The sequence below is a fragment of the Callithrix jacchus genome, chromosome X (assembly GCF_049354715.1).
Source record: "Callithrix jacchus isolate 240 chromosome X, calJac240_pri, whole genome shotgun sequence".
Lineage (NCBI taxonomy): Eukaryota > Metazoa > Chordata > Mammalia > Primates > Cebidae > Callithrix > Callithrix jacchus.
In genome coordinates this window covers 109,212,152-109,222,735 of record NC_133524.1, presented here as the reverse complement: position 1 = coordinate 109,222,735, position 10,584 = coordinate 109,212,152, and the positions used below count along the sequence as shown (strand labels likewise).

General features: G+C 43.7%; 1 pseudogene across 1 annotated transcript; it reads right to left on the bottom strand.

Moving 5' to 3' along the window:
* Positions 1–4,256: 4,256 nt before the first annotated feature.
* Positions 4,257–8,057, bottom strand: LOC103790335 (tyrosine-protein phosphatase non-receptor type 1 pseudogene; annotated as a pseudogene). Its single transcript, XR_013531457.1, has one exon. The product of XR_013531457.1 is annotated as a tyrosine-protein phosphatase non-receptor type 1 pseudogene (transcript).
* Positions 8,058–10,584: the final 2,527 nt, after the last annotated feature.

Genomic DNA, 10,584 nt, shown 5'->3' with positions numbered 1-10,584 from the left:
GAATTTTAGAATAATCCTCTTTGAAATAAATGCTCTTTTAGAAATGTACTAAAATCCAAAGGTAATATGAAAATTTCTTTTCCTTGCGGTAATGCAGATAATATTTTATCTCCTTCCTAGACATTATTCTTAAGGGTTTAGTTAACTGAGTTCTCCTTGTCCATCTCTTTGGTGCTACAGAATTGCAAAAAAAAAAAAAAAAAAAAAAAAAAAAAATTCAAATCCATCTTCTAATGATCTTGTACAAAGGAAAACCCAGTGCTTATCATTTTTAGATTGTCAAAACTATTAAGATGAGAGTTTTCCATCAGCCCAGAGTATTTATCTTTCTAGATTTAGGAGAATATTGAAGGTAGTTTCCAAATATCTTATAATTCTAGGACTAGAGTTTGAATTCCTTTAGGTCATAGGCCTTACATAAACAGTACTACATATAGGGTATGGGATATAGTAGGTTTGCAATAAAGATTTACTGAACAAATGAAAGAATAAAAGACTGACCTTATGTTTGTATTAATAAAGTGCTTTAGTATTCATCTGACAGAAATGTTTTATCTAGTGCTGAGATTCAGCTGATATGCAGTTATAGCCTTACAAGTTTTAGGGCTTGCAAAGTCACCTTTGACTGTTGGTGCTGGTTGCATTCTGGTTGTTAAATATTTTGGAGATCTCTCCTAGCAACAGAATGTCATAGCACAGAGAATTATGTACTTTTTAAACTTTAAACATGTGTTCATAGAGTGTTTAGGACCCAGACCCTTCCTTCTGAGTAACAGTGACTAGGTATATCTGAGTTTAGCAGTGGTCAAGGATAAAGCAGAGAAGTGAAACACTCAGGGAAAGAAATGTAGGTGGGAGTGTCTGTGTGATCTTGTTGGATTATGCTGGGTTTTAAAATGGTTATTAAGATATAGAGTTGTGGTTTTCCAGAGATGAAAGTGTTAGGCACACAGGACGTCAGTAAAATTGTTAAAGGTGAAGAACAAGAGGCCTGGCACACTGGCTCACACCTGTAATCCCAGAACTTTGGGAGACTGAGGCAGGCGAATCACCTGAGCTCAGGAATTTGAGACCAGTCTGGGAAACATGATGAAACCCTGCTCTATCAAAAATACTAAAACTAGCCAGGCGTGGTGAAGTGCACTTATAGTCCCAGCTACTCAAGAGGCTGGGGCAAGAGGACGGCTTGAGCTCAGGAGATGGAGGTTGCACTGAGCCAAGATTGCACCACCGCACTCCACCCTGGATGGCAAAACAAAACTCTGTCACACACCACACACACACACACACACACACAGAGAGAGAGAGAGAGAGAAACAAGAATGATCAGAAGCACGGCCTAAACATAGCCTAAAACAAGATAGACTATTCTAAAGCCCACCTTGTTCCTGACAGAAAGTTCAGACTCTGCTGACACCCAGCACCCACTCTTTTTTTTTCTTGAGACAGAGTCTCACTCTGTCGCCTAGGCTGGAGTCAGTGGTGTGATCTTGGCTCACCGCAACTTCCACCTCCTGGGTTCAAGTGATTCTCCTGCCTCAGCCTTCTGAGTAGCTGGGACTACAGGCACGTGTCACCACACCCAGCTAGTTTTTGTATTTTTAGTAGAGACAGGATTTCATCATATTGGCCAGGCTGGTCTCGGCCTCCCAAACTGCTGGAACTACATGCGTGAGCCACCGTGCCTGGCCCCAGTACCCACTCTTAACCTAGGCTGGGTCAATCACTTGTTGCCCCATCAGCCTACTCCTCCACTTGGGCCTTACCATCTGAAATGTAGATTGCTGGCTTAATTAAAAGTTTCAGCTTGTGCCCTTTAGGGCCTACTAAATTTTACTCTTCCAATAAGCAAGGCAATGTTTTTAATAATACGGGGGGTAGGTATGGGGAAGGCACTCTGCTGCTACTGTTGTTTCTTTGCATGCTCGAGGTCAAGTGTACCAAGAGATTCCATTTAACCTTGAAATTTATTTTTTGAATGCTGGGCAGACTTATAAAATGCGCCTGACCATTTATGGATCCCAAATATATGCCACTTCAACATCTCTCACCTTACTAAGTTCACCTGAGATCAGTATACTGGGTAAAACTGTCAAAAACTTGAAAAGAACATTTCTACCTTGAGTTCAGAAATCTAAGTATCAAAATCCTAATCAACAGCTCTCAGTGCTTACAACTCCAAGTTACACCATCAGGCTCAATATTGACTGATGATTTCTCAGATAACATGCTGCAGAATCACCTTGCATATGGAGGGCATGATAAACCTCTTGACTGGATTTTTTTTTTTTTTTTTTTTTTTTTTGGGACGGAGTTTCGCTCTTGTTACCCAGGCTGGAGTGCAATGGCACGATCTCGGCTCACTGCAACCTCCGCCTCCTGGGTTCAGGCAATTCTCCTGCCTCAACCTCCTGAGTAGCTGGGATTACAGGCACGCGCCACCATGCCCAGCTAATTTTTTGTATTTTTAGTAAAGACGGGGTTTCACCATGTTGACCAGGATGGTCTCGATCTGTTGACCTCGTGATCCACCCGCCTCGGCCTCCCAAAGTGCTGGGAGTACAGGCTTGAGCCACTGCGCCCGGCCAACTGGATTCTTTTGCATATTTAGTGTCAAAAAAAAAAATGGTCCTAGATGTTAAAACAAAAAAAGGTCCTAGATGGTAGAACAGCATTGCTGAATGTCTTCTAAACCAAAGGGCAGTTACCAATGTTAATCCTGCATAAAACATGACCAAATGAGGCAACAGAACACATGTGGCACCTGGCCCCAAAATTCTACAGGGCATTTCAGACACACCAACCCCTGTTCTGGCTCTGGATGATGATATTAATGCTGTTTTTGTTGACTCAAGGCCATGGAGTGCAGCTTCTCAAAGAGTAATTACCATTCTTAAAGAGTTTGCTGTTCAAAGTTCATTCTTAAAATGTCTTAGCAGAAGGCCGGGAGCAGGTGGCTCATGCCTGTAATCCTATTCCGGAAAATCTTACCCGGTGAGAAACCCAAGCAGCATTCAGAGGATCGGAGGAACACACTTTATTACGCCAGCGGGCCCAGAAGGGCTAGCACCCAAAAGTTTGAACCCCGACTTGAGCCAGCACACAGCTTTTATACATTAGAGGCTAGGGACACATCTTGAGGTGCTGGGCAGCATAGCAGTTTTCAGGAGGCCTTTCAGCTAGTCAGCAGGAAGCAGATGTATAGAAGTGGATAGAAGCAGTTGAGGTAGCTAATTTTGGGCAGTCAGGAAATTTTCCTTCATGAGCCCTCCATCTCAATCCAAGCACTTTGGGATGCCAAAGCAGGGGATCATGAAGTCAGGAGTATGAGACCAGCCTAGCCAACATGGAGAAACCCCGTCTGTACTAAAAATACAAAAGTTCGCCGAGCATGGTGGTGCACGCCTGTAATCCCAGCCACTCAGGAGGCTGAGGCAGGAGAATCACTTGAACTCGGAAGGCGGAGGTTGCAGTGAGCCAAGATCGTGCCACTGCACTCCAGCCTGTCAACAGAGTGAGACCCCATCTTTAAAAAAAAAAAAAAAAAAGTCAGGTGCGGTGGCTCACACCTGTAATCCCAGCACTTGGGTAGCCGAGGCGGCTGGATCACAAGGTCAGGAGTTCAAGACCAGCCTGACCAACACAGTGAAACCGTGTGTCTATTAAAAAAAAAGTCATAGCAGAATCACTTAACCTCTCATTATCTTAAAGTAACCATTTATGCTTCAAAAAAAAAAAAAAAACAAAACAAAACAGAACTTGTAGCATCGTCAGAGAGTTGACAGCAAGTTAGCTCTGAATACTGCAATACTTGCAGCAGTTGGAAACAGTGTCCATAAGTGTAAGATGGCATGGCCCTCAGTTCTTCAGACATGGTCCAGTTTCAAAGGACCACTCTCCAAGACTATTGACCCTCAGGAGTAAAATAACAAAGTTGAGGTGGCTGTAAAGCTTCCTCAGGTAGATGCAGCGTGACTCCTCCGCAGAGATGTTTGCACTTGTAAAGGTAAGAGGGTGGTACAGAAACCTCTTAGGAAGTGTCTAGGAAAACATTTGTATCCTTAGAAGTACTGGTCATTGGAGGCAATAACAAATTTCCTAAAGTGTCCTTCAGAAAACAGAAGGTTGCAAGGAATCCTTGCCATAGGCACCACTTGTATATATTTACTTGTCAGCTACCTCCTCCAACAAAGTACTTGAGGTTATAAACATGTATAAAACAAGAAAAAATAAATAGTTTAAAGAAACAACGTAAATGAAAAATAATAAAATCAGAGAAAGATTAGTGACTAGAAATGCATGGCTATGGTTGTATGAAATTACTGAAAGTGGGCCTCTAATTTGATCTGAAGCTATCTACTGGCCAAAATGAAGAAGAAAACTTGATCATTTATAAAATTTATTGAAGTTAGGAAATAATTATTGGAATACAGACTTTATATTTATGTGCTTTAAAGTTAAAGTTGTGTCTTTTTACATGAAGGTGTAAAATGTGGAAAATCTGAGCCTAACCTACTTATACCCAAAAGGTCATAATAATAGTGTCCATCCTAAAGGCATTGAACACAAAAGACAAACATCTTAAAAAGTAATTTCAAATTCACAATAAGCTTGATCAGTTGATGAATAAATTCTTTGTTGTTGTTGTTGTTGTTGTTATTTTTGTAAAACTGGTTGATTCCACAGCCACTGTAGAAAATAATGACCTGATGAGTAAATATTGGCTTAAGGCAAATAGCAGAACAGCTCACTACCTCTCTAACATATGCATAATAAGGTGAAGAGCCCCAGCTGCTCTCCAGGATAGGCGGTTAAACAGTACGTCCATTTTGAAATGCTACTATATATACACATCCAAACTACTACATACATATACAGGACTTAAAAACAACAAGCCCAGCTCAGAATGCTTACAGACTGGCACCTGAGCCTTATCCATATCTCACCACATCTCTGTGGGGCGATGCCTCGAATGTTATCACCACAGAATCTTTCTGTACTGGCTTCTACCACAAGAAAGGCAAAATGTGAAAATGCTGGCAAGACAGTAGCTCAGGAGCCACAGCTGCCGTGTTTTTCTTGTTAAAAAGCCACTTAACATGGAGGTCTTAAGTTCCCTTTGCAGGAAGAGTTGTGAGCACTAGTGGGCCCCATAGGGTTCGAGGGTGGGGCAGACGCGCCTCTGTCGGCAAGATGAACCAGGACGGAGATGGTGGCAGGCTGCCTACAGGACCGTCATCAGGGCTGTTTAAGAAGTGTGGTTTCCAGCAGTTGCTTCTCTTCCAAACCATGGTCTGTTCAAGAAGAGTGCTGACTTGGAATAGTGGAGGCTGATCCCAAAGGTGGAGGGGTCTCTGCTCGCCTCAATCATGTCCAGAGCATGAGGCATGAATATGGCTTCCATACCCTTGGAATGTCTGAGTTACAGCGAGACCCTGCTGTACCAGGACAGGCCGGGCCTCACCAGGAAGTCACTAGAGTGTCATGCCAGGAATCTAGCAAATGCCTATTCCTGGAAAACTGCACCCTATTGCTGAGCGACAATGACTTCAGCAACAGGCTTAGGAACCACAGCCATGTAATGATCAGGTCATGCACAGGCAGAGTGGACTTGGACATGGGCACATGAGTAAGCAGAGATCCAAGTTTCTCATTTCAAGCACATAATTTTTCATCAGGACACAAGAAGACCGTACATGCATTCTAATACACATGGGGGAGTGGTGATCGAGAACTAGAGCTAGCAGGTAACAGGGAGCTAGCAGGGAGGAGAATAAGCCAGACAAAGTCATCTCACATCATGTTTCTTATTAAATACCCACGTGTTCATTATATATTAAAGCATTGTTCTATCTTCTCACGTTACCCACAATATCACTAAGTAACGACTGCTCACAGCCGTCCTCCTTTCCAGTACTGGTCTGACACAGCAGGCTGATGGCAAAGTCTTCCATTCCCAGTACTACCTGAGGATTTATTATTGTACTTTTTGGTAAAGCTCTTGATGCAAAGCTGACATCAAAAACATTTTAGTATATTATTGGTTCAAGAAAATGCTAGTGCACTATGGAGGCCTTTGGGGGAAAATATGTTTAAATATATATGGAGTGGAGAGTTGCTCCCTACAGATTTGAGGGGGGATGTTGGTGTGCTGCCCACTGGGCTGCTCCACAAGGGAGCTCTGGGGTCGGGGGAGCCCTGGGACAGGGGCAGACCCCTTCCCTTTGCACCACCAGCATGGTACTCTCCTTCACTCTCCTCAAAAAAATGGCTTATGGATTTGGTACTCAAAGGGGAAGGGGCAAAAAGTAAAAGGATGAGGGGTGAGACACACATCCGGGGAAGATGGGTTTTACTGCAGAACTAACGTCCATCCAGGGCCCGGCTCTCTACACCCTTACCTACTGCAGCATCCCTGCTAGTCGGGCGTGGGCTCTGCGGGCAGAGGTGGACAGTGGGTAGAGGTGGAGTGGAAGAGGGTCAAGTTATGTGTTGCTGTTGAACAGGAACCTGTAGCACAGGTATGCACCAACCGTGAGGATCACAGCCACACACATGTTGACCAGGAAGGGCTTCCAGTGAGTCAGTGCATGGTCCTCCTCCTTCTCGGATGATGACGGCTCCCCTTTGGCTGGGGAGGCAGCCTGGGCATCTCGAAGACTTCCCCCCATGACCCGACTTCTTACTTCAGTTTCTTGACTTATGCTTTCCATGCTGTAGGATGCGGCATTTAAGGGGCTTTCTGTTTCTTCCTTGACCTGGTAGTCTTTATCCTCCCCAGTCTCATCCTTCACCCACTGGTGGTTTGGGAAGAACTCCCTGCATTTCCCACTGTGTGGCTCCAGGATTCTTTTCGGTGGCCAGGGAGAACGGGGGACGTGCTCTGGTAGGGGCTCCAGGTCCTCGTGGGAAAGCTCCTTCCACTGATCCTGCATGGAAGAGTCTCCCATGATGAATTTGGCACCTTCGATCACAGCCAGGTAGGAGAAGCGCAGCTGGTCTGCTGTCTGGATCAGCCCCATCCGAAACTTCCTCATTTCTAACAGTACTTTCTTGATATCAACGGATGAAGGGTCTTTCCTTTTGTCCATCAGCATGAGGCAGGTATCAGCCAGACAGAAGGTCCCAGACCTGCCAATGCCCGCACTGCAGTGCACCACCACAGGGCCGTGCTCCAGACTGAGTGACCCCGACTCTCGGACTTTGAAAAGAAAGTTCAAGAATGAGGCTGGCGATTCCGGGACTCCAAAGTCAGGCCATGTGGTATAGTGGAAATGTAAGATCTCTCGAGTTTCTTGGGTTGTAAGGTTTTCCAGTTCTAGCTGTCCAATTGTATAATATGACTTGTTATCTTCAGAGATCAATGTTATTTTCAAATTTGTGTCTTCAAAGATCATTTCTTTTTCTTCTTTTTGTGGCCAGTACTGTGCGCATTTTAACGAGCCTTTCTCCATCACTCTGCTGAGCATGACGACACCCCTGCTCTTCTGCTCCCACACCATCTCCCAAAAGTGCCCGCACGTGTTAGGCAAAGGGCCCTGGGTAAGAATGTAACTCCTTTGGGCTTCTTCCATTTTTATCAAACTGGCATTGATATAGTCGTTATCTTCTTGATGTAGTTTAATCCGACTATGGTCAAAGGGACTGACATCTCTATACCTATTTCGGTTTTTGTTCTTAGGAAGCTCAGCCACTCTACACGGGAAGTCACTGGTTTTGTGTTCGATATCCTGGTAAATGGCCTCCCAGCTCCTGGACTTGTCAATCTGCTCGAACTCCTTTTCCATCTCCATGATGGGTCAGGGTGGCTGCTGCGCCTCCTTCTTGGCCACTGTGCTGTCTGTTGCTCTAGGCCGTGCCGTGCTCCTAGCCCTGAGGCCTGCTGCAAGCCCCGACTGCTGCCACTACCGCCCTAGCCACCACTGCCGAATAAATTCTTAAAAATCAAAACATTCTTACCTTCAAACCTGCAAAGAAAGAAAGAAAGAAAAATCAAAATATCTGCCTCACAAAAACAAAAAGCAAAAACCCTGAAACTCTCAGCAGTTGAAATTCGGATTTTAGATCACACATTGAAGTTTTAAAGAATACTTTTATTGCCCAAGAGCAGAATGAGAGGAAAAAAGTAACAAGAAACTGCAGGAAAAAAATCAGCTTTTATATAAATTGGCCAAGACAAAAGCTACAAGCTATGTCAGAATTGAAGAAAGCACCAAATGTTAATTTCGATTCGGACCTAAAATGGCAGGACTCACAAAAATTGCTCCACTGAAGCAAAAGGAAAGGGATCCTGTGGATAAAATCTAGGTGTTAAAGCCATTTAACCTCCCATTATACTTCCTGAAGAAACTTCAATGCCAGGTAATATTTCTTATGTCACTACTACAACTGCTGAAATAGGATAGTATGGAAATTCTTCTTTTTTTTTTTTTTTTAATGGAGTCTCATTCTGTTGCCCTGGCTGGAGCATAGTGGCATGATCTCGACTCACTGCAACCTCCGCCTCCCGGGTTCAAGCAATTCTCCTGCCTCAGCCTCCCGAGTAGCTGGGACTACAGGTCTGTGCCACTATGCCAGACTAAATTTTGTATTTTTTAGTAGAGATGGCATTTCACCATATTGGACAGGCTGGTCTTGAACTCCTGACCTCGTGATCTGCCCACCTCAGCCTCCCAAAGTGCTGGGATCCCTAATATGGAAATTCTAAACAACCTCTTCTAGCTTCTGCTAGATGTTTCTGAGGATGTTTCTATATCTTCATGCTAGAATACTTCAGAGTATTCTGGCTCGGCACCCCAGCCCCCCATGACCCTGGCCCCTGACAGATACGTCCTTCTTGATTACAAGATTGTATTAGTTGGGTGGGATGAGTGTGTACATTTTTAGAAGCCATTTATTTATATGCTAGTAAAAACTGGAGACTCAGTTGTGCAGTTTCTTAGTTATAGTAGTGTTCTATTGCTGAAATCAGCTTAGCTTCTTCTCAGAAGAATCTCAACACTCTAAGGAAACTTACCCAAATCAAGTTGAAACTTTTGGGTCAGATACCGTCCAGTTGTTCTCATGTGGATACACAGTAATTTCTACTCTTCCAAAGAAAAAAATGAGAAAAAAAACCACCAAAAATGAAAAAACTAAGAAATGTTAACTATTTAACAAAGTCTGATTAAAATCAAAACCTGGAATCCACAGGGCTACAAATGTGATACTGACATTTGCAAGGTATGTGTCTATAAAACAGTAATTTAGGCTGGGCGCAGTGGCCCATGCCTGTAATCACAGCACTTTGGGAGGCCAAGGCGGGAATATCACAAGGTCAGGCGTTTGAGACCAGCCTGGCCAACATAGTGAAACCCCGTCTCTACCAAAGATAAAAAAAAAAATTAGCCGGACATGTTGATGCATGCCCGTAGTCCCAGCTACTTGGGAAACTGAGGCAGAAGAATCGCTTGAACCCAGGAGACGGAGGTTGTGGTGAGCCGAGATCATGCCACTGAACTCCAGCCTGGGCAACAGAGTGAGAGACTCTGCCTCAAAAACAAAACAAACAGTAAATTATGCATTTGAATTATTGTCCTGAAAACACTAATTCATCTCTTTTCCTAGATTTCAAATTTTACTGCCTTAGAGTTGAGAAAGTATAGTGAAATAAAATAATCTGTGCCAAAATGACTACTGATGAGGAACAGTCTTAGAACTAAACATTGTAAACCACTTTTTTTTTTTAAAGTGCTCTTTGGTTCTTAAAAGACTTATCTACACTTCCTCCAACTTTAAGTATTAATGACTTAAACTTATCAAAAGTATACAAAATAGGCCAGCCACGGTGGCTCACACCTGTAATCCCAGCACTTTGGAAGGCAGAGGCAGTGAATCACTTGAGGCCAGGAGTTCGAGATAAGCCTGGCCAACATGGTGAAACCCAGTCTCTACTAAAAATACAAAAATTAGCCAGGTGTGGTGGTGCATGCCTGTAATCACAGCTATTCCAGAGGCTGAAACATGAGAATCACTTGAACCTGGAAGGCAGAGGTTCCAGTAAGCTAAGATTGCGCCACTGCACACAACCCTGGGTGACAGAATGAGACCCTGTCTCAAAAAAAAGAAAAAAGAAAAAGAATACAAAATATTCTTCAGAAATAATTTCAGAATGCAAATAGCTTCAATTGGCCAACACCTCCTCCCCGCAGATCAAAGAAAGAACATTTTATAGAGCTGTTCCCAATCTTTCCTGTTCAATTCCCCAGCTCCACCCACAGCAACCCTCTCATCCTCTCCAAACAGAGAAGACTCAGACTACCTGAAGTGTGCTGTCCCATGTCCCCTCCTTTCTATCTCCTTTTTTCCCTTTGTGGCATTAGCCTCACCCCTCCTATCCTAAATCACAATTTTTAAAATTTTTTTAACTTTTATTTTAAATTCAGGAATACAAGTGCTGGTTTGTTACACAGGTGAATGCGTGTCATGGGGGTTTGTTTTACAGATTGTTTCATCTCACAGGTATTAAGCCTAATACCCATTAGTTATTTCTCCTGATCTTCTCCCTCCTCCCACCCTCCACCCTCTGGTAGGCCCCAGTGTGTG